The sequence below is a fragment of the Meriones unguiculatus genome (assembly GCF_030254825.1).
Source record: "Meriones unguiculatus strain TT.TT164.6M chromosome 13 unlocalized genomic scaffold, Bangor_MerUng_6.1 Chr13_unordered_Scaffold_28, whole genome shotgun sequence".
In the NCBI taxonomy this organism is placed as follows: domain Eukaryota; kingdom Metazoa; phylum Chordata; class Mammalia; order Rodentia; family Muridae; genus Meriones; species Meriones unguiculatus.
The window spans coordinates 4,887,988-4,912,138 of record NW_026843644.1 but is presented as its reverse complement, the minus strand read 5'-3'; the positions used below and the strand labels follow the sequence as shown (position 1 = coordinate 4,912,138).

Genomic DNA, 24,151 nt, shown 5'->3' with positions numbered 1-24,151 from the left:
GGAATTAAAGGTAAAAGTCACAGTAATAGATCATAATTCACCAATGGCCAAACCATCTTTCATGAGAAAAGTAAACTTCCTTTTGCAGCTGAATCAGAGTGCATGGGTATTACTACATGATTGGAAATGTAAAGGTAGAAATAGATGAGGAAAGATGGACTGGGTTTCTGTCTGACAATCCAACTGTTTGATAATTCATATGAAAAATGAGTTCTGGCTTGCTGCCTCACAGGAGAAAATATATGGACATTGTACACATTTCACAAAGGCTAGGAAGAAGTGAGTCACAGATTAGTCACCATAAAAGGATGTTGAACATTTAGCATTGGAAAGTGTGCTAACTTCAAATTTCCATTCTACACTCTTGTATTAGACACTCTGATTTCCTCATTAACCCATAGAATTTCCATAAGATATATGAATTTAAGTTATTTAGCCTAAATTATTTTAAATTAATGTACAATATTACTACCAGTTTTTCTGTGTTTCCCTCAGATTCCTCAATCTGTATGTTCACAGAGCTGTGGTCCAGGATTCTTGAAAGTTCCACAAGAAGAGAGACCTATCTGCTGTTTTTCTTGTGTATTTTGTCCAGAGCAGCACATTTCCAACCAGACAGGTATAAAAATAATATCTTTTCTCAAACATATATATTATATGTTATATGTTAATATCTTACATGCTTGGGAATGTAGAATCAGAAAGCTAAGAAGTGACCATGGTATCATAATGTAGTGCTCTTCTCTATGTCTCTTTCACTCACCCCTGAATCCATTAGTAACCACTGCTGATTCCACATGATGTGTGAAGGTTTGAGTGGCAGTTCTCTTGCTATTGTGTCAAAATCAACCTACTTAAAAATTCTTCCTTTTGGTTCATGAAATGGCCATCTCAACTCTTGCAGTGATACTTGCTTTAGGCTACCCATTGAATGTGAGATATCCAGTTGTTCAAGATTGAATTATATTTCTGTAATAAACAAATGTAATGATCGGTGCCTGAAAGTAACTCCGGGAAAAGTAGATGTGTAATTGTTTCCTCAATACACAAGAAATGGAACTGCATTTAAAACACTTAAAAGTTGACATTTCAAGTACCAACAATAGCAGAAAAAGCCAGTCTTCATAAATGAAAGTATGGCTGCCTGTTTAAGGTTATTGTCATCCATGTGATAACATATACATGTAACATCACATGGAATGAGCAATTAGTATTTATGAATAAAAAGACAAAGACACAAATACAACATTTAATGAGAAAGAGTCCATGAATTTGAGAGACACTAAATATAAGGTGGGTCCAGGAGAAGGTCTGGAAAGAAGAACAAAGAGGTATAGTGAGGTAAATGTGTTATTTTAAAAATGAAAAATTTTATTAAAAAAATAAAAAGTCATAAGGAAGAAGCATTATTATAACGATGAGAATCTATTATTATTTATTAAACTGAAAAAGGCCAACCCTTAGGCAATTTTATAAGGCTTGTCTATGCTGTTGATTTTCTCAAAGAAATCAAAAAATGGTTTTGTTGGCTCTTTGAATCATTTTGGTTTTAGTATATTGATTTTAGCACTGAGTTTGATTATTTCCAGCCATCTACTCCTCTTCAGTGTGTCTATATCATTTTTTATTTACTTAGGGGAGATAGACCTATTTAATTTATTTACTTGATCTTGATTTCACTTTGGTAAGTGGAATCTATCAAGAAAATTGTGCATTCTATATAAAGTTTTTGTAAAGTATAGGCTTTTGAAGTACCACTTAAAGATTCTTTATTTCCTTTGTGTCTGTCCTTATGTCCCCTTTTCATTTTCAACTTTGTTCATTTCAGTACTGTCTTTCTGCCTTTTGTTACTTTGTTTAAGGGCTTGTCTATGCTGTTGATTCTCTCAAAGAAGGAAAAAAATGGTTTTGTTGGCTCTTTTAATCACTTTGGTTTTAGTATATTGATTTTAGCACTGAGTTTGATTATTTCCAGCCATCTACTCCTCTTCAGTGTGTCTATATCTTTTTTGTTGTTTTGTTTCTAGGTCTTTCAGGTGTGACCTTAGATTGCTTGTATGAGATGTCTCAAATTTCCTTAAGAAGCACCGAGTGCTATCAACTTTCTTGTAAGCACTGCTTTCATTGTGTCCCATAAGTTTGGGCATGTTGTGTCTTCATTTTCATTGAATTATAGAAAATCTTTGATTACTTTATTTCTTTGATTGCCCTGACCCTCAGGGCTTCAATGGGGTTCCTAAGGTGGATAGATTGGAAGGAATGGGGGGAAAAGGAACAAGAGAAGCAAGAAATGAAAGCCAAGTCTGTTCATCTGATCAAGGCTTCTGTTTATTAAAAATTTTTACCCAACTTATATAGGGAGAAGGCAGGAAAGGGGGAAGGTTAATCTACTGCTGCAGGAAATAGGAAGAGTGCTTTCATGGGTTAAATATTGTACCTGCAAGATACCATAAGGATGTTCTCTTAAGATATCTTACAGATGCTCTAACAAAGGATGTCCTCACAAGGCACTTCTCTATACAAGTTTCACAGTACAAACACAGACTAATGATTACACAAGTGATTCAGAGTGGGTGTATGATTTTTTTCAATTACATATCCAGGGTTACAAGTTCAGTTGCAATTTAAAAAATACAAAAGGAACAGATATTATTGTTAGCTCAATAACTCTACTTTAAGGAATCCAAAGGATGTCTCCTTAAAAGAAAACGCATTTACTATATTACAGCCTGCTTTTAGGCTGGCAGTGTTTACAGAATGATTGCAGTCTGATTGCAGTCCAGAGATACAGAAAATACATGAACTTGTCTTTTATGTATAGAAAATAATAAACAACTCCTTTTACTAAATGTATCATCATCTATGCTATAAATTAGATTTAGTCTATTTTAGTCAATTCTTATTTATTAAATTTTATTTCATCAGGAATGTATGCTCCATTGCCTCATATCTTTAAACAACATTTACAGGGAGTTCTCAGCCTATAATAAAAGAAATATAAATTTTAACACAAATCTCTTGGCTTCTCAGGGTTTGCATATTGTCTTTGTTTACCCTGCACCAATATACTGTTTAGGGGCATATAGCCCAAGAAAACTCCTGAAATGATGGCCTCATCTCTCTATCTGTTTGTCTGTGCTTAATGATCTCCAGGGCCTATAGAAGATTTCCAAACAGTGGACAGATATAGTTAAGTTTAGGCTTTTCATAAAAAAGACTCAAACATAACTCTTGTGTAGGAAAAACAAACAAACAAACAAACAGAAATTGAATCATATTGCAGAAAGTCCCCTGTAATACAACACATGGAAAAAGAGTTAGATATAGAATAACAGTGATCCTAACAATCTGGGATTGTGTCAAGCAACTGTGCTGGCTTCATGACTCTCAACAATTTCAGTGAATATGGCTGTGTCATTCTCCCTTTTTGATTTAATATTTATAGATTTATGGCACTATTATATGACATGTAGGTCATTTTTCAGTCTTCAGAATATTACTGAAAGAACAAGACTGAAAATTAGAACAATTCCCAGGATTATTTTGGAATTAATAATGAAATATTAAGAGTCCTGTCCTGAGTCAAAGGATGTCAAAGACTATAGAAATTTATTTGCAACTTCCACATCTGAGATAGGTACTAGTTGATCTGAGCAGATAGCTGCTCTTTGTTGATGCAAGTGTTGTATATTTACTGCCAAATCAGAATTGCTCCATAGTCTATGGAGGTCAGATATAACTTATTCCCATGTTACCTTAGAAAAATTATATAGAAGTGGGGTAACAAATATCCATTAATACTGTGAGTAACAAGAAAATTGAGAAGAACCCACAATGGCACAATGGTGGAATTAATGAAGTATATTTTTATACATGGAAGTGATCCAAGTACTTTGTATTGTATACATACTTAGAAACTCACAGTATATAAAAAAGCATTTGAAGGATTGCTTGACAGTGTTACTGCATCTGAATATGAGTAATATATATTTCACTGCCCTAGAGAAATTGATAAATTCTTCAGCAGAAAGTTTATTGTTAATTAAAGAAGATAAAGAGTAAAAATGGGAATTATAAAGATTTCCTTCCTTGGCAGTATCAGAAAGCAGAATATGCCAGGCTACACTTATCAATGGAAAGCACTCTCATGAATTAAATGTGCAATGACTAAATAATTGTAAAAGCTTAAATGTTGATTCACTTCCTCCCCTCAGATCAGCAGGTGTGTATCCCTTGCTCTAGTCAAGAGTACCCAAACCCTGAGAGAAACTATTGCCTGCCCAAGAGATTGACCTTCTTGTCCTTTGAAGATCCTCTGGGCATGGCTCTAGCCTGCACAGCTCTATGCTTCTCTGTCAGCACAACTGCAGTTTTGGGGATCTTTCTTAAACACCGAGAATCACCCATTGTTAAGGCCAATAACCGGACTCTCAGCTACATCCTGCTCATTTCCATCCTCCTCTGTTTCCTCTGCTCTTTTTTCTTCATTGGCCCTCCAAACACAACCTCCTGCATACTGCAACAAATAACATTTGGACTTGTGTTTACCTTGGCTATTTCCACCGTTTTGGCAAAAACTATAACTGTAATTCTGGCCTTTAGAGTCATGAAACCAGGGAGAACAATGAGAAGATTCTTTGTCTCAGGTGTCTATAATGCAGTCATTCCCATCTGTGTCCTGATCCAACTTATTCTCTGTGGAGTCTGGCTGGGAACCTCACCTCCCTATATTGACACAGATGCACACTCTGAAAATGCTCAAGTCATCATTTTATGCAACAAGGGCTCAGTAACTGTTTTCTACTGTGTGCTGGCCTACTTAGGGTCCCTGGCCCTAGGCAGTTTCACTGTGGCTTTTCTGGTGAGGAACCTGCCTGACACATTCAATGAGGCCAAGTTCCTGACATTCAGCATGCTGGTGTTCTGAAGTGTCTGGGTCACCTTCATCCCTGTCTACCAGAGCACCAAGGGCAAAGCCATGGTGGCTGTGGAAGTCTTCTCCATCTTGGCCTCCAGTGCAGGACTTCTGGGATGCATCTTTTTCCCTAAGTGCTACATTATTCTCTTAAGACCTGATATGAACTCTTGAGATGTATTAAAAAGAAAAAATAGCAAATACAAATTGATCGTTTTGATGTATTAGTTTTCTAATAAACCCATTAGTATACTAAAATTAAATTATTTACATACTTTTAAGTAACCTTTTTCTGAAATGTATATTTAAACAAAAATAAGAGCTCCTCACTTTGTCTCACAATCACAGACATTCTATTTCAGAATAGAAGCTGCTGCTGAAATAATTTTAGTAAGATATTCATGTTACTTATTAATTTGTGGACAATATTAAAAATGTAATTACATGATAGTAATTTAGATAAACAGTGCATGAACTAAATACTTGTTTTATTTCTTATTTTGGGGAGTATAACAGGGCTTTTGGTGGTATTTGAGATTCTTCTATAGAACAGGCATGAAAATAGATCTCTGGAAAAGGGGAGGGTCTTTTAAACAGTTCAGCCATTCCAAAAATCAGAGTAGAGAATTTTCTAAAAGAAAAAAAATAAATCTACTACCTGGCCCTGCTCTCCTTTCCTAGATTCTGCACCCCACTCTAGAAATACTTGCTCAGTCACCTTCATTGCTATTGTGTTCACAATAGGTAGGAAATGGAAAATTATAAATATGTTTAACATGATAAATATCATACACATAATTAGTTGTAAGTAGAAAAATTATAATTTAGGTAACCCATATCCAGAAGACAAATATCTCTCATTCTCTATACTGGGGCATCTAGATCCCATGTTTCAGATGTGAGTATCACCATGTAGAAACAAGAAAAAATGTTGGGCAAGCAATAAAATGGCAGGTACAATTGATCTGATTGGGATAATGTGGGGAAGGTCCCCTAATTATCAAGGTGGATAAATATGAAAGAAGGAAGCAGAACAAATAACAGTAAATATTTGTGAAAGGGGTTTAAGCAATCATACTGGGAATTTATCTACATAAAATCCCTATACTACATGTAAGTCCATGCATGAATATGTTACCTGTTACAACCTAAATATTTTTAATAATGAACACAGATAAGTATAGTTCACTACTGTCAGAAGAAGCTTTTCTTTGCAACAGCAATCATGACTGAAAAACACAACCAATCACAAGGCAGAATTCTGGAGAACACTCACACCTGATAAATCTACAAAACAATTCCCAGATCTAAGGCTCAGAGATTATGCAGAACAGATGATGAAAAATTATATAAGGCAGAGGATCAGAGTATGTTCTGGTAGTGTGTCTCCTAATAATACCAGAAGCTACACCCATAAGATGAACCAATATTAAAAAAAAAAAAAAGAAAAAGAAAAAAAGGCTTACCAATGTACGTGCACAAACATGAAGTGAAAAATGGAAAACGCCAATAGGCATGCAAAAGTGGTCCAGGAAGAAACCGTTGTCTTTAATCCTATGTAAAAAAAAAAAATATGTAGGGAACTAATAAAAGCTGCGAGTGTGAGAAAAAAAAAATCTTTCCAGGAAAGAGCATAAAATCAGTTAGTTATTCAACACCAAACAATCAACCCTGAAAACATACAGGGGACCCAGAAATATCCTGAAAAGCCCTTTCCAGTTGCCACATTGCACACAGAGTTTCCCCTGGTTCCCGGTGTCATGTAAATGTCCCCATCCTTCACCACTGGCTGTCTTCAGGATCCAGAGCTTTCAGGGATTCGGGATTCCTGATGCCATCGCCCCGCCTATCTGCTTTCGGAAGTAAACAGGCCCGGATGCTGGAAGTCTCATTTGTGCGAAGGAAAAATGTGCCCTTTGATTTCTCCTGATCTGACATGGTCCGGCTGGTCCCTGGTCCCTGGAGAAGGGATTCTGGGGTCTCTGCCCCCCTTTTATAGTCATTTTGACTCTCCCAAAACAGAGCTGGTCTCTGGAAGGCAAAAAGGCACTCACACAGATAATAAATCTCTTTTAAAGATTAAAAAAAAAAGCTGGAGGCTGGAAAGATGGCTCAAAGGTTAACAGAGCTGACTGCTCTTCCAAAGGTCCTGAGTTCAATTCCCAGCAACCACATGGTGGCTCACTACCATCTATAATGAGATCTGGTGCCTTCTTATAGTGCACAGGCATAATGCTGGAGAATGAATGAATGATGAATGAATGAATGAATCTAAAAAAAATAAGAAAGAAACAAATCACCGGACTCAGTGTCTCATGCCTGTCATCCCAAAAGCCAGGGGGCTCTCTGAAGCAGAGAATCCCTCTCTCTTCCCTAGGTGCCTGGTTCTATCCCCACGGATCACAGCGTCATCTGTCAAGGGATGTGGTGCCCTCTCGTGGCAAGCATGTGTCACTTAATAACGAGCTTTACATAGATGCTGTAATTAATTTAATACTATGTATTTATTTCAATTTAATAAGAACAGAACAAGGAGTGTCTCCAGAGCCGGCCTCCTCCTCAAGTCCTGTGGGGTTGGAACTCAGGAGGATTCTATGCTAGATCAAAACAGGGCCTGGGAACCACCTAACTTGAGTCCACCCTCTTCTGCTCTCCCAAACGTGATGGTAAGATTCTATTGCTGAGAACAACACCTCCGTTCATTGGACACAGAGAATCCTAGCTGGCACCTACCTAGAACCTTCACCTCCTTTGGACTACTGTTCATGATACTGGAACATTCACTGAGTGCCACCGGAAGAGAAAGGTCCACACCAACCCAGCCATGCAGCCTTTGCTCTCTAATGGTGACATGCCTACAAGATTTGCTGGTGCACTTGTTGTACAAACATCATGGAAGTGACCAACTAATATCTGGTTGGGTTTCAGGAGGCCCACACCATGAGAAGGAACCTCGATCCAATACTGCTTGGGTACCCAGGAACCTGAGTCTACACATGCCAGGAACATAAGAGAAATCTAAATGCTACAGTTACTCTAAAGGAGAATAGCCATAGTCACAGATCTGTGCCTTCTTTGGACATCATTGGGAACTTCCTCCTGCAGCAGATGGGAACAAATAAAGAGGCCCATGTCCAGTCGACCTGCAGAGAGAGAGAGGCCTTGAACCATCCCACCCTAAATGAGATGTCTCCAGCAAACTCTCACCCCTAAGGGCTCAAGGTACTCTTGTGTCTAGAGTGTAAGTGCCAGAGGGGATGAAGGACAGGAGGGTAACAATGCCTTGTAAACACTTCAGGACCAACACACATAAGAATGCACCCTGACCCACAAGCCATCTTGGGAGCCGCATTCGCCATTACGAGATGGCGCTGGCTTCCTGCTTCCTGGTTCTTCTTGCTAGAACTCGCCTTACAGCGGCGCATGCGCCACATGATGCTAATACGGATTTGAGTGCTCTCCCTATCAGAGAACACATGCTAATTGGGTATTGTGCGGAGCACCAATCACAGACGAGCACGCCGCCCTGCAGGCTATTTAAGCAGAGCGCGCTTGGGGTTTGGGGTCCTTCTCCATCTACCTACAAGAGCTCTACAATAAAGATTCTGCTGGACAAATCTTCGGTTGCCGCGTCTTCCTTATCGGCGAAGGATTGCACGCGACACTATCTTTTCTATCACTTTCCCCTTTCAGGGCTACCTCACCAGGCCACAGGGGAAGAGGATGCTCTCAGTCCTGATGTGACTTGATATGCTGACATGGGTGGACTTGGGGTTGGCGGATCCCATTCTCTGAGGAGCCAGGTGAGGGGTGATAGGGGAAACAGGGAGGGTAGGCCTGGGAAGAGAGGAGGAAGGGGTCTACGACAGGGATGTAAAATGAATAAATAAAAATAAAAATTAAGGGAGCTGGAGTGATGGCACAAAGCTTAAGAGCACCAGCTGTTCTTTCAAAGGTTTGGAGTTCGATTCCCAGCATCCACGTGGCAGCTCATAATCATCTATAGTAAGACTTAGCGACTTCCTCTGGCATGCAGACAGAATACTGTACAAATAATAAACAAATCTTCTATAATAAAAAGAACTACACCACGAATCATAAAGTTTCACTCCAAAAAGAACACTCTTTATCTCTTTAAATACTACTACTACTAATAATAAATGAAACACTTAGTTTTCTCCAAGAGAGTCTCATTGGGGCAACAAACCAGACTAAAATCCTAGGTCCCATGAACAGCAACAGATGGCAACAGAAAAGCTCAAGGGTATACTTGTGGTTTGTCAATGCTTTATATGTATATAAACACACACACACATATATAAACATATATATATATATATATATATATACACACACACTTCTGCCTACATACACACACACACACACACATATATTTATATACTGTTCCTTTGTGTACATTATGGCTTCTGGTTTCATGCTTTTATGGTATTTCTTTGTGAATGGACATCTGTATCTCTGCACCCACATGTATCCCACATGTTCTTTCTTTGCTGTTTTATTAATTACAATAGACATGTAAATCATTTTAATGATTTCTGGAAAACTGGAGCCTAACAATTTCCTCTTCATGAAATAGGAAAGTGTGTGTCCATGAGATAAAGCCACTTCCCCAAACAAGTGATCTGCCAACCTTTTAGGGTCCTCTGGTTATCGCTTTGGCACAGCTCTGTTGGTCTTTGTCATCACTGCTGTGGATTCCAGTCATTGTGTAGATTACTAAGCCTTGACCCTTTGTTGATGGTCCCAGAATTCTAAGACATATCTTGATTATCTGGTGCTGCTGCTGCTTCATCTGCAGTGATGTGATGATGTTGGTATGTCCAGAGCCTAATAACGATTTGTGTTGGGCCATCTTTAGCCCTTATTGGCCATTCTTTGCCAGCCTCTTTGGTGGACCTACTCTACTAGGACTGAGGAATACCTGTACGGTTGTGCTAACTGTAACACAAACTTCTACCAGACCCAGTGTTAAGAATTTTACCTGATGGCACTGGAGGCCCATAGCTGAGTTTTCTATGCTCTGCCATAACCCACTTTTGTAAGGTATAACTGAGAGAATTTATGGCTGTTCTTATAGTAGAAATACTTCGTGTGACTACCTCAGATGTGCTCAGTTCATGAGACCACAAAAGACCACCAGGAGTTGAATCCATTGCAGAACACATGAGGATCTTTTTATTACAAGCTATAGGGCCCACACCCTCACTGACTCAGCGGTTGAGAGTAGAGTACCTTGTGCTTAGGGTAGGCAGACTTGACTCCTTTCTGTTACAGAGTGCCAACTCTCTTAGTCAAAACAGGGCTGGTCTCAAAAAGGCAGACACATACACAGAGATTATAAATCATTTTTAATGATTATAACAAGAAGCCAGGTGTGGTGTCACACACCTGTGACCATCAGTGGGGCAAGCAGAGGCAGGTGTCAGTTCCAGGACATCCAGGTTTGTAAAGCAAGTCCAGGACATGAAAGACCACACAGAGAAACCCTGTCTCCAAAAATAAGGGCTTGCATCCCCTGCCAGCTCATCACACTCACATGTCTAGACATGTTCTAAGTTACATAGTATGACTTTAACCAGGCTATAAGAGCATGCTGACAAGCATAGTGGCACAGAACTTTAATCCCAGCACTGGAGAGGCAGAGGCAAGAAGATGTTTCTGAGTTTGAGGCCAGCCTGGCGTACAGAGCAAGTCCAAGACAGCCAGGGATACAAAGAGAAACCTTGTCCAAAAAATTCAAAATATTATTAATATTAATCTTAAACCAAACATCAGAGCCATGCCTGCAGGCAGTTTGCAGGGTTCCTTTCACAAGGAAGGCACACAGTAGAGTTAATAGAAAAAATGGCAGATGGAAGAAAGATTTAAATCTTGATTTTATTTCAATATTTAAATCTCCATTATAAGAAATACTTAATGGGTTGAAAACAAAAGAGGTCAAAGATGGCAGGAGAAACTACAGAAGACCCATGGGGCAAGGGCTAGGGGGAGACACAGGGTTCTATTTTTATTTTGTATAGAGAACATGTGAACACCTTCTACTGAAGAAGAATGGTATGAAACACTTGAGGAAATATTCTGCACATTAAGGTCACATTATCACGGTGCTTCTCAGCTACATCTCTTCAAAATGTGCTTTTCTGGTTGTGATGCCGATTACACATTTACTTTTTAAAAGACACATTTGTTCATGTGTGTGTGTGTGTGTCCCTGGAGGATAGAAGAGGATAGTGGATTCCCTGGAATTGGAATTTCAGTTGGTTAGGGGTTGCCTGACATGGCAGAGTGATACATTTTAATATCTTATTAAATGTGTGAGACATATTAAACATATCAAGTTTGGAAATCTTAAAAGGTGATAATCATCACAAACAGATAAATATACCATCTGCTTCAGTATTCTTACTTTAGTGGCCCAAGCTTTGAACCCCAGCATTCAGAAGGCTGAGACAGGAGGATCACAAGTTCAAGTTTGGCCTCCCCACCTCCTGATGAAAAGGCACAATTTACTCATCCATCCAATCAGCTAAGGCAGCATACAGCCTCCTAGTGGTCATGAGTAAGAAACACCATCCTGAAAACACAATGATAAATTTGATTCACCACATGGTGATATAAACTGTTGAGATATACTCGACAGTATTCAAACTTATGTGTGACCATAGTAAAGAATCATTAAGACATCTGTTAATCATCTTTTCATTTTCTTCCTTGAAAAAAAAATGCCTCCTTCTACATATGTTCGTAACACATCATTTATGTTTTAGAAAATTTAAGTAACATGAAGTAAAGAAAAGTGAGGCCAGGGCTAGAGAGGTAGCTCAGATGTTAAGAGCATTGGCTGCTCTTGTAAAGGTCCTGACTTCAATTCCCAGCAACCACATGGTGGCTCACAACCATCTATAGTGAGATCTCATGCCCTCTTATGGCTTGCAGTGGTACATGCAGGCAGAACACTGTCAAATAAGTAAATAAATAGATAGATAGACAGACAGACAGACAGACAGACAGACAGATAGATAGATAGATAAACTAATAAATCAGAAGAAAGAAAGTAGGAAAGAAAAAAAGCACCATGAACAAATTAATACCTTAAATTCCTTCTTAATGTTTTTGGATGATGCTGGAGAGGTGGCTCAGAGGTTAAGAGCACTACTCGATATTCTTCCAAAGGCCATGAGTTCAATTCCAAGCAACCACATGGTGGCTCACAAGCATCTATACAGAGATCAAGTGTGCAGGCAAATGTTGTATAAATAGTAAAAAAATCTTTAAAAAGTTTTGGAAATGTGATCCTCCTGCCTCTGCCTCCTGAGTGCTTACCTTGCAGGTGTGTTCCCCACACCTAGCCTTACCAGGCCACAGAGGAATACACTGCAGCCACTCCTGACTAGTCCTTATAGACTAGAATCAGAGGGAAGGGGAGGTGGACATCCCTTATCAGTGGACTGGGGAAGGGGCACTGCTGGGAGAGATGGAGGGAGGGTGGGGTTAGGAGGGGAGGTGGGAGGGAACTACAAGGGGGATACAAAATGAATAAACTGTAATTAATAAAAATAAATTCAAAAATTCAAAAACATGATGTAGCCTTGTAAGAGAAACGCTAATTAATAGACATAAAGAAGGGGAGACAATTAAACAGATCAACTGTGCTTAGCCCACCTCAGAGAAATTGAATGAACAGTTCCTAAGTATAAAAACAATGGGTAAGCTGGGTGTATTTTGTCATGCCTTTAATTCCAACAACCCTCAGGAGGCAGAGGCAGGTATATCTCATAGAGTTGCATGGTAGCCTGGTCTATGCAATGAGTTCCAGAATAGTCAGGGGCACAGAATACTCTACCAAAAATTAATCAAACAAACGAAAATTAATCAATCAAATCAAAGAACTGACAGCTCTTTGCTCAATTTTCTACACAAGCTATTCATTCCCTCTAATTATGTACATATCATCTAGAAACTTGAAGTGCCTCACTTTAAATTATAGCATTGATATGATCTTCCTAAAATGAAATCTATATTTAAACAGTTACAAATAACAGATGAAAGCATCAGCAATGTAAATGGTGATCAAAAATAGGCAACATAGGGCATGAGAGTTGGCTCAGCAGAGAAGAGGTTTTGCAGGTCTTGCAAATAACTAGTCCTGATTGCCAGTATTTACATAAATATGGAAATCAGGAACCATGGGGAACTGGAATGAGTGGCAACAGGGCCCACGCAGAATCCTGGGAATCAAACACCAGAGACAAGACTAAGAGGGGCATATCTAACTTTATTATCCATTGTAACAGCCTGTAAATGACTGAAAGCCCAATCAGAACCTCCCATGCTATCCTCAAGTACCAGGAACAATCAATGCAGTTGGTTCAACAATAAGGAAAAGTGGGAGTTGAGTGGAGAGGCAAGGTCATGTTAGGAGACACATTGGGAAAGAATCTTCACCAACCCTTTATCTGACAGAGGGCTAATATCCAGTATATATAAAGAACTAAAGAAGCTGAAAAGCAGCAAACCAAGTAATCCAATTTAAAAAATGTGGAGCAGAGCTAAACAGAGAACTCTCTGTAGAGGAATATCAAATGGCAGAGAAACACTTAAAGAAATGTTCAACGTCATTAGCTATTAGGGAAATGCAAATCAAAACGACCTTGAGAATTCACCTTACACCCATCAGAATGGCCAAGATGAAAAACTAAAGTGACAACACATGCTGGAGAGGTTGTGGAGAAAGGGGAACCCTCCTCCACTGCTGGTAGAAATGTAAACTTGTACAACCACTCTGGAAATCCAGCTGCCGATTTCTTAGACAACTAGGAATAGTGCTTCCTCAAGATCCAGCCATACCACTACTAGGCATATATCCAAAAGAGGCTCAAGTACACAATAAGGACATTTGCTCAACCATGTTTGTAGCAGCTTTATTTGTAATAGTCAGAAGCTGGAAATAGCCCAGATGCCCCTCAACTGAAGAATGGATACAGAAATTGTGGTACATGCACACAATGGAGTATTACTGTGCAATGTAAAACAAGGAAACCATGAAATTTGCAGGTAAATGGTGGGACTTGGAAAGGATCGTCCTGAGTGAGCTGTCCCAGAAGTAGAAAGACACACACGGTATATACTCACTCATATAGACATATAACATAGGATAAACCTACTAGAAGCTGTACATCAAAAGAAACTAATTAAGAGAGAGGATCCTGACTAAAATGCTCAATCCCCATCCCAAAAGGCAAACAGGATGGACATCAGAAGAAGAAGAAAACAGGAAACAACCTAGAAACCTGCCACAGAGGGCCTCTGAAAGGCTCTGCCCTGCAGACTATCAAAGCAGACACTGAGACTTACGGCCAACTGTTGGGCAGAGTGCATGGAATCTTATGTAAGAAATGGGAAATAGTAAGACCTGGAGAGGACAGGAACCCCACAAGGAGAGCAACAGAACCAGAAAATTTGAACAGAGGGGTCTCCCCAGAGACTCATACTCCAACCAAGTACCAGGCATGGAGATAACCTAGAACCCCTGCACAGATGTAGCCCAGGGCAGTTTAGTGTCCAAGTTGGTTCCATAGTAATGGGAAGAGGGACTGACTCTGACATAATCTGATTGGCCTGCTCTTTGATCACCTCCCCCTGAGGAGGGAACCAGCCTTACCAGGAAACAGAAGATGACAATGCAGCCACTCCTGATGTGATCTGATAGACTAAGGTCAGAAGGAAGGAGAGGAGGACCTCCCTTATCAGTGGACTTGGGGAGGGGCATGGGTAAAGAAGGAGGAGGGAGGGTAGGACTGGGAGGGGAGGAGGGAGGGATTTATGGGGGGATATAAAGTGAATAAAGTGTAATTAATAAAATTAAATTAAATTAAAAAAATTCAGGCTTGGCATGAACACTCACTTTCTGGGTTTTTACCCATTTTTATTGAATAAAATTCCTAGGGTTTAGGAAGATGTGCTGCTATTCAGATGAATTAATTCCTGATTATATAATTTCTGATTTGATTCAAACAATTGTAGAAGTTAACTTGCTTAGAACTTCTAAAACAATTTTACAGTTTTATGGCTGCAATAAATACTTTTGTGGTTCTCCATAAGCCTCACTAAGAGAAGGGCTTGAGACTAATTGTGGCTTCAGATACGCTCTCACTCTAGGGATAGCTCCATTCATTCTTGTATACAGCAAAAATATAGGCAAGTTTACACTTCTAAAAATGCAAATTATAATGGGGCAACCAAGAAATGACTAAATTAAATACAAAACTTGATGTCAATATATACGAATTGTTTCACTGTAATTCCTATGCCTTGTCAGCTTATGGCATAAAATACTGTCAGTCTAAATTCACTTTGTATCTTGGAATGGAAGACAGATAAAATTTTGGCCCTGACCTCACTACAAACTAAGAGGTAGCTGGATAATGTGTAGCCAGGTCAGTCCTAATTGAGCAGACATATATCTTCTTCTAATCGCTTGGACCCTGTTAACCTTTAACCCCTGTCAACCTTTGTCATTCTGAACTCACCATGAAATTCTATAATGGATACACAAATACAAAATATTTAGTTTTAATGAAAATACATGTAACCTGTTACATTTTTTTAATTCCTCTTTATCTGTAATCAGTTACTTTTTTGATTATGAATTTATTCCTTTGTCTCAGAAATAAAAAAAAAGCTAAGACCAGGCCATAAGCAGGACTGAAGCCCCCTGAAAGTTGCTTCATCCATGAGTTGTAAATATATAAATATGTGTATTGATGTGTTTGCATGAAATATGTCTGCTTTTGTACATGTTAAAAGAGTGTATGTCAATTGCTGCCTGTAAGGTGCTCCTCTTTTGCATCATCCATGGAATATGTGCATAAATATGTACAGGTTTATATATCCGATCATTTGTCTATGTGATTGTATGTGGGAGCCAGCCATAACTGGTGAACAGGGAAGATCTTCTCCCAAAGGCAGCCTAAATTTGCTGCAGTTTATGCAGAGGAAATGCTAGCTAAAACCAACACCATCATCATTATCATATGTAAGCTTGTGGGAATTTGTTTGAAATGTTTCAGTGAGTGTGTATGCCTGAGACCTCTTTCTTTCCTCTCCATTTCTCATTCATCATTCACAGAAGGACAATGGGACCCTAAACCTCTACCAGCTCTGGGAGCCTACCTCAGAGAGAGGACAGAGGATGGCCAGTGAGCCCATAGTGTCCTGAAGAAAGTGTCTGAGTAAACAAGCCTGAAGCACTTTGTCAGTCTAATTAAGACCACCTGTTGTTAAGCAATAACAACATTAGGGAAAGAGTAATTTTGGTGGGAGGGAGACCAAAAAGCCTTAAGTGGCTCAAATGGTAAAGCATCAGGCTCCAAGTAAGGAGACTGGGGGTTAACACCTAAATAAAACTACTTTTGACTTCCTCATCAAGATGCTCAAACTAAGTTTAGGTATACAGAAAGATACAAATATCAGTCTCTGACCCTGAATTCATGTGCCACAGTCTTTTCACCCTCAGTATTTACTTCTGGATATTAAAATTTATCAATTATTTTGAGTCTATGGTTTCATCACAAAATTTCTTCTTTCCTTTTTTTCTCCCTCCAGGCCTTCCCACATACCCCCCACACATACTCACCTTCAAATCAAAGACTTCTTTCTTCATTGTTACTTCATGTGTGATATATATATATATATTTTGAAATACAAACTGCTTATTTTTTACAATGCTAACTATATGTATGTTTTCAAGAATGAACATTTCTTTATATAAGACTAAGATCAGAAAGAAGGAGAGGAGGACCTCCCCTATCAGTGGACTTGGGGAGGGGTATGCATACAGAAGGGGGGAGGGGGGCCGGGAGGGGAGGAGGGAGGTGCGTATGGGGGGATACAAAATGAATAAAGTGTAATTAATAAAAGTTAAAAAAAGAAAAGAAAACTAAATATTCTAAGTGATTGTACTTATAGCTAAATACAGGAATGAAAGTAACCAATAATAATCAATTTTAAAAAAACTAAGGAAACACCAAAATGAACAAAATAATGGGAATTTATAAAAATCTTTCAGTAAAACCTCAGTAGTAAGAGACCCAATCCTACAACAAAGTGGCAAAGATTGTTAGACAAAACATTTAGACAAAACAATTAGAATTTTTGCTGCATTCAAAGTTTAATACATCAATTACAGTGATTTTATTTGTTGTTTTTATTATTTTTATTTTATCAATTACAATGTTATTTCAAGCATAATGTAATTTCATCATTACCCTTCTCATTCCTCCTTTGAAACACTCTCATATACTGCTCATTGTTCATTTGCAAAATTGTGGTGTCTTTTTTCATTGTTATTACACACACACAAAAACAAACACACACAGTTTTTGAGCATAGCATTAGAAACAATAACAAAGAAAAAATATCAGGCTGGAAAATGCTTGCTTAAAAACTACCCCACAATCAAGAATAACTGCCAGCACTCACAATTCCTGAATGAAACCTCAGAGGCAGAACTAAGTCCAGAAATTTATACACTGAAACCCCACAATATGTCCTCCAGCATATCAAGCCACTTAAAATCCCCAGCCCCTAGTACTACAGCACAGATTCTCCACTTCTTTCCTCAAAAGACTAGCACATCAGTGTTCTGACTGTGAGAAAAATCCTGCTTCTGGAAATACCTGTCTTCTCTCTATTAATTCCGTGTCAACTGCATCAATTTCGATATAACAGACACTATAGCATGCATTGAGGAAAACAGGAATCATAGGTTCATATTTTAACTCTTCTTTCAAATAAACATTCAAATGAAAAATATAAATTGGTAGAGTTCTACATGTATAAAATCTAACAAGATTAAATCAAGATGAAGTAAATTATTTAAACAGACATATAACAACCAAAATAGAAAAAGTAATTTAAATTTTTCAAATAAAAAGAAAAAAAATAAAAGAAAGCAAGCATAGGTTTAGATTCAGCATGAATTCTACAAAATTCTCAAAGAACTCACTGCAATACTCCTTAAAGTATTCCACAGAAGGGAAAAGGAAGAAACACTTCTATATTTTGGTAAGACACCAGTATTATCCTGATAACAAAAAATCAACTCCTGAAAATTAGTAACTAAACCTAATACTGTGATAACTAATTCATAACTCATGTTATTAAAGAACTTCTGTATAGGTATACAGTTATCTGAACAAGAGACATATTAACTTACCAAACATATTATGACTAGAAGCCATGATTATAGACTATGTCAATATCTATGTCAAATATTACTTATTCCCATAACACTAAGTTACACAGTACACTAAAGATTCAGAGTTCATCTTGTATTTACCTATCATTGACTGAATGAAGAGATCTTGAAGAGACTTGCTCTTCAATATTCTTGATGATACCCTATTTGGAGGTGATCTCCAAGGCTTGTTAAGTGTAAATGAGTCCTAAGTTTATATATTGTTTGTTTAAAATCCTCATATTACATTTATCACCAATACAATGAAATACGTCCCAGGCTCAAGAGCACTGTCTGTATTCCAAAATTTCATAATGGAAGCAGTTTTGGTTTCAACTTCATCTTACTTTACTAATACTAAATAATACAAAATACTAAATTAAAATTTGAAAGCAAATTACTTTTCAGTTACTGTTGACTCTAGGACAGAGTATTTATTGTCCACAAAGGGATCTTCTTATGTCTTGTGTCATAAATATAGATTGTAATTTTGGTGAAATGGCTACTTTGGATATGATCTCCTTGTTTATATCTTATGGTGTTGGACATATTCCATGAAATATAAAAAAAAAATTGTCACTGAACTTGCTATATTTTTGCAATGATTACACTTACAACTTACAGAATTTTATCTCACATTGGAGAAACATTTGTTGAAATATATTCAAATTTAATGTCTTGAAATTGGTGCTTTCAGTCTCAAAAATCATGTAAGATAATTATATTCATACATGCATACATTGTAATAGTTCCCTTTTCCATTTGAACTTATACTTTTAATTATAAGATGAAAATGTTTTATTGGCTTGACCACAGTAAATAACTTACCAATAATGTAAGATCCTGGTGCTTCTCTTGCTTATGGGTGAGGCTTACCAACCATGGTAGAAGTCCACCCTTGTTTTTGTCTTATTTAGATCCAATTTTTTTATTTCCTCAAAAGCATTTCATGGACGGTATAGGCCACTGCATACACTACATTCCATATAGAATGGCTGGGCTCAGAATTGATCATTACAGCCATTTCTTCTAGATTAATCTTCATAGAAATATGTTCTGGGTATGGATTACAATTTCTACAAAGCAAAGCTGGATGCGTGCAATCAAAATTGTCAATCCAGGATTTATGGAAGTAAGAATCTCCTGGGTACTGGGTAAGTCTAGGTGCCTTGAGAAAATGCTTTAAGCAAGGGATGGTTCTTGTCTTTGAATATGTGAAGCTTCCTCTGAAAGTTCATCAAATCATTCTAATTTGATACAGACTCTAAATACAATGTGCTGCTTTGCCATGTTCAACAACTTCCTTCTAGTTGAAAATGTTATTTGCCATGAGGAAAAACATCAATTATTTATATAACTATAGAGAACGTGAACATTTTCCTATGTATTCTGGTTCAAGTTCAGCAAATTAACACCAAATATTACCCAAGTTTCAAATAGGTGGGAGTTTTTTTGAAAAAAAAAATCACAGACTGATCGATCTTTCTTCTTTCTTTCCTTCCTTCCTCCTCCACCTCCTCCTTTTTCTCTTTGCCCATGTGTGTATGCCTTCAGGTCAGCAGAGGTGGCAGGATTCTTATGTACTGTGTACCCAGCACCCTAACCACTAAGCACAGAGCAATTTTCCTACTCAGCCCCTAACTCCCTAAGCATTATTTACAGTGTCCTGCCTGCTCGGGCACCTGCAAGACAGCAGAGGGCGCCAGAACACCCTTTACAAGGTCGTGTACAACCTCAGCCCTGGCAGGGGTAAACCCATTTCCCCAGGATGCACGCAGGTAGAGTGGGAGAGGCTTGTGCCTCTCTCTTCCCGCCATCCCCCTGCCTGTGGTCGGCCCCACGCACGAGTCGCTCGAGGACTCTAGGCAGGCGGGCGGTGGACTGGGAATCCCGCAACCTCCTGATTGTGGAGTTCTGGCGAAGAGCTTGCATAAAGATGCTGACCTGGAAAAACCCGCAAAGGTACTGGCGCACCTATTGCGGAAGTCCCACCCCTTCCGGCTTTGTTTTCGAATCTGCCCTGCAGAGAGCAGAGACTTCAGGGCTTGGAGGCTCTGAGTCCCCTCCCCCACCCCCTTTCCACTTCCCAGAATCTCCCTGGCCTCGGACACAGGTTCGTAAATACAAAGCTTCTCGTCACAGACCAACCATTGTCATTGGTTTCCCACTTGGGAGCGCTCACTGGTCAGTGAAGTACCAACAGTCCCAAGATGCATCGCGGCAGAGACCCACCTGCCTGAGAACTACAAACATGGCTTCGGAGCAAAGACTTCTGGGATTGTATCTGAGAACTACAAAAATGGCGTCCGGTCGCGCGATGCCTTCTCCCCGCATACACCGTTGCCAGGGTACCGCCTACAAATCCCAGAACACCCCGCGTGCTGGACCCACCATCACATGTGGGCGTTCCAGGGCTTAACTCTCGGGTGGTTAGGCGAGTAGCCCGGCAGTAGGCCCAGTAAGCCTCTTCACCATGCTGATGGCCGCTGTGGCACAACGTCGTCCTCAAAGCCCACAGAGCCTTTCCCCTGGTCGGGGTGTATGTAAATCTCCCTGCCACGGCATACTGATTCTAGCATCACGATTGGTCAGAAGCTTTGTGATGTCACCGCCCCGCCCCATGTCCCGTAGTTAACACACTTAGCTGCTGTTTCTGCTTCTGCTGCTGCTGCTACTACATACAGTAATAAAGGCCCAGGCCCTGGTAGCTGGAGAAGGAGTCCTTGGGTCTCCTTTAATTACTTCATTGGGAGTCAGACACAGATATTAATTCTCTTTCAAATATTAAAAAAAAATGGATGAGGCGGCACACGCCTGTCTTCCCAGCATTCCTACCGGCAGTGGGGGGAGCATCTCTGAATTTTATGCACTGCAAAAATTTCACTATCTGATGAATTGTACCATTTTGTTTGACAGTGATTATACTATATTTTTAAAATTACGTAATGAACAGTGGATAAAGCAGTGTCTACTCTTCGAGGTGAACCTAGGTTCAATCCCTAACACCTACCACTATCTGTGAATCCAGATCCAGGGTATATCACACCCTCACACAAACAGGAAGGCTAAGAGATATTTTTTTCTAAAAATATAAAATAAAATTTCTTAGTCATGAGAATAAAAGCTCTGCTCTGAGAAGGACTGTGAGGAAGGCAGCAATGACTGATTTAACATCTATGCACCCACAGACACACACACTGATAATAATAATCAGAGGTCCCCTCATTCACACACTCTGAAACCTTATAAAAAAGATTAGGATATATGAATCTCTCGCTTAAACAAATGCTTAAATGTCTAAAGTCCTGCCAGGTGTGCTTGCACAAGCCTTTAATCCAGGCACATGAGAGGCAGACACAGACCAATCTCTGTGACTTCAATGTCTGTCTGGTTGACAAAGAGAATCCAGGATAGACAGGCCTACACAATGAAACTCGGTCTTAAAAAACAAAGCAAAAATAAAATTAAAACAAAAATTCTGAGCCAGGCATGGTGGCACATGTCTCTAATCCCATCTCTCCAGGAAACACAAGCATGCTGCTGTGTGAGTTCAATGTCACTGGGGTCCACAAAACAAGCCAGGACATCATGGCTACCAAGAGAATCCTTGTCTAAAAAAACAGGTTCCTTTGCACCCCCACGACTAGGTATGTCTGAAATCACATAGTGTGCCTAGGCTATAAGAAAGTCTTGCTAGGCATGGTGGTACACATCCTTAGTCCCAGCACTTTGGAGGCAGATGAAGGTGGGTCTCTGTGAGTTCAAGGTCAGCCTGGTTTACAAAGAGAATCCTGGGCTGGCAACGATGCACTGAGACGCCATGCCTCAAAATTAAAACACATTAAATTAAATTAAATATTAAACTAAAAGAAAAATCAAAGCCTGGACTGTTGGCAAATGCCTCTAATACCAGCATTATGACTGGCAGAGGGAGATGGACCTGTGTTAGTTCAAGGCCTGCTTGGTCTACAAAGCACAACAGGTCAGTCAAGGCCATTCAGAGAATCTCTTTAAAAAAATCCTGGGATGTAAACAAAAACATTCTAATGATGAAAGATAATTTCCTTTTTTCACTTTTTAAAAATTTATTTATGATTTTATAAATTACAGTTTATTCACTGTGTATCCATGTGGTAGCCCCATCCTTCTTCCTCTCTTTAACCATCCTTCCAAACTTCCTCCCATTCCCACCCCCAAGTCCACTGAGAGGGAGGTCCTTTTCCACTTTCATTTGACCGTAGCCTATCAGGTCTCATCAGGACTGGCTGAATTGTCTTACTCTGTGGCCTGGTAAGGCTGCACCCCCCTGAGGGGGAGGTGATCAAAGAGCCAGCCACTGAGTTCATGTCAGAGACAGTTCCTGTTCTAGGTTATTTCCATGCATGTTCATCAGTTGGAGTATCAGGCTCAGAAAAGACCCCTGTGCCAAGTAGTTTTTCATCTGTTGCTTTCCTTGTGGAACTCCTGTCCCCTCAAAAGTCTTTCTTAGTTATCAGAAGAAAATGAAAATCAAAATGACCCCAAGATTTCACATTACACCCATCAGAATGAATAAGATAAAAAACTCAAGTGACAACACATCCTGGAGAGGACATGCAGAAAGGAGAACCCTCCTCCACTGCTGGTGGGAATGTAAACTTGTACAACCACTTTGGAAAGGAATGTGGCACTTTCTCGGAAAATTAGGAATAGTGCTACCTCAAGATCCAGCATATGTCCAAAATATGCTCAAGTATACAAAAAGGACATTTGCTCAACCATGTTTGTAGCTGCTTTATTTGTAATAGCCAGAGCTGGAAACAACCCAGATGCCCCTCAGTTGAGGAATAGTTACAGAAATTGTGGTACATTTACACAAGGGAATACTACTCAGCATTTAAAAATAAGAAAATCATGAAATTGGCAGGCAAATGGTGGGATCTAGAAAAGATCATTCTGAGTGAGGTATCCCAGGAGCATAAAGACACACAGGGTATATACTCACTCATAAGTGCCTATTAGACTTATCATACAGGATAAACAAACTAAAATCTATACACCCTAAAAAACTAATCACTAAAACAAACATTTTTGATCTGTTTTTCATCATAGCTTTGGAGGAAGTAAATTATTTACCATGTTCACTTATAATGTAATGGAGGAGGTCACCAATTGTGGTTTGTGTTCTATATTTTGAAACATTGGTGTAGGTATTGAAGTTTGCTGTATGTGTATCAAATCCAATCACAGAAGCTTATTAGGTCTTTCTGATATTCTTTCTGTGGCTGTTGTTGATCTAATGCATTTCTATTTTGTGATAGGTATTTTTCTCCTGAAAAGTATAGAATGGAATTCCCATCATCTATATAATCCATTGCTTATTAATATTAGGTAGAGTGTGATCATGCTTTTCAATGAAGGGTCTCTGAGAAAGTGTGCTGATTTTTTTTCATTTTCACAAATTCCTCTAAGATGTTTGTTTTCAAGCCTGATTTGGATGTCAGTAATTAGGCAAAGCTACATTTGAAATCTTGATTATCATGTGTCAGCCATCTGAGTACATCTCCAAGGGTGGAAGATGTTCCCCAATGTGTTCTATTTTTACCAACATTAATGTTAAAATGCTTAATAGTGTGTATGAATGTATGACTGTATATATATATGGAATGGATATATATATATATATATATATATATATATATGTACAGTTTGAAGTTCCATTCTTCTTCATGTTCCCATTAGTTACTATATGGCACCTAATGTTGAAGTACTGCCTTCTGAATGAATTAGCTAGAGGTGCTAAATAATGTAACAGCAATTATATTTATTTCAAAAAAGGATGTTGTGGTGTGTAATGTTATTATGGGTTCTTAGGCCATGACAGATGTGTGAAGACCTGGTGACAGCTTTGTGGGGCTTATTTTGGTCATTGTTATATGATGTTCAAAGTCATGTTGCCAGTTTTGCTTACCACAGACATTCTCCACTGATTTCATTGA

At 38.9% G+C, this 24,151-nt stretch overlaps 1 pseudogene; it reads left to right on the top strand.

Moving 5' to 3' along the window:
- The first annotated feature begins 504 nt into the window (after window positions 1-504).
- Window positions 505-5,068, top strand: LOC132650686 (vomeronasal type-2 receptor 116-like; annotated as a pseudogene).
- Window positions 5,069-24,151: the final 19,083 nt, after the last annotated feature.